This window comes from Gekko japonicus, unplaced genomic scaffold, assembly GCF_001447785.1.
Source record: "Gekko japonicus isolate JY-2015 unplaced genomic scaffold, Gekko_japonicus_V1.1 scaffold3305, whole genome shotgun sequence".
Classification (NCBI taxonomy): domain Eukaryota; kingdom Metazoa; phylum Chordata; class Lepidosauria; order Squamata; family Gekkonidae; genus Gekko; species Gekko japonicus.
The window spans coordinates 116,820-117,611 of NW_015163188.1; positions in this window are offsets into that span (position 1 = coordinate 116,820).

Sequence of the window (792 nt, forward strand, 5' to 3'; positions counted from 1 at the left end):
TCGACTCGAGCCACTGCCTGCTCCCCCTGCTCCGGAGGGCGGTTGGCCCGCGCTTGCTGCTCTGGTCGGGTGGGGCTGGGGGGGAGGGCGACGCGGCCCTGCCGCCTTTGTGCCCAGAAGGCCTCACATGCTGCATCCCCCCCCCCGCTCCCTGGGTCAGCCAAATACGCGTTCGTCCCGGTGGTCCAAAGGGCGGTCCGCTCCCCGGTGGCAGAAAGACGAGACGGTTCTATGAAATGCAACAGAATCCTGGAGGTACCTCAAAGAATGACGCCCCCCCTGGCCGCAGCCGGAGCCGGCCCCTCCCACAGAGAGAGAGGCCACTGAGGGCCTTTCGGTAGCAGCCCTGCCCCGGCGGCTCCTGGGGGGTGGGGGCCGCCCTGCCCTGCCCTGCCCTGCCCGGGGCTTCCCACGGCGTTGAGCGAGAGGCGGCCACGTGGCTTCTCCGGTGGCTTCAGCCCACCCCGAAGCTCCTGCGGACTGGAGGGCCCTTCACTCAGCGGGCGCGGGAAGGGCGTCCTTGGTTGGAAACGGCTGGGAAGACGGGCAGGAGCCGACCTCGGGGCGCTTTCGCTACAAGGTGCGCTTTCGACGGCGACGACGCCCTGGCTGGCGGCGGGGCTCCTCTCCCGGCCGCCCCCCCGCACCAGCCTATGGGAAGACGGGCAGGAGCCGACCTCGGGGCGCTTTCGCTACAAGGGGCGCTTTCGACGGCGACGACGCCCTGGCTGGCGGCGGGGCTCCTCTCCCGGCCCCCCGCCCGCCCGCACGAGCCTAGGCCAGCGACGGCCC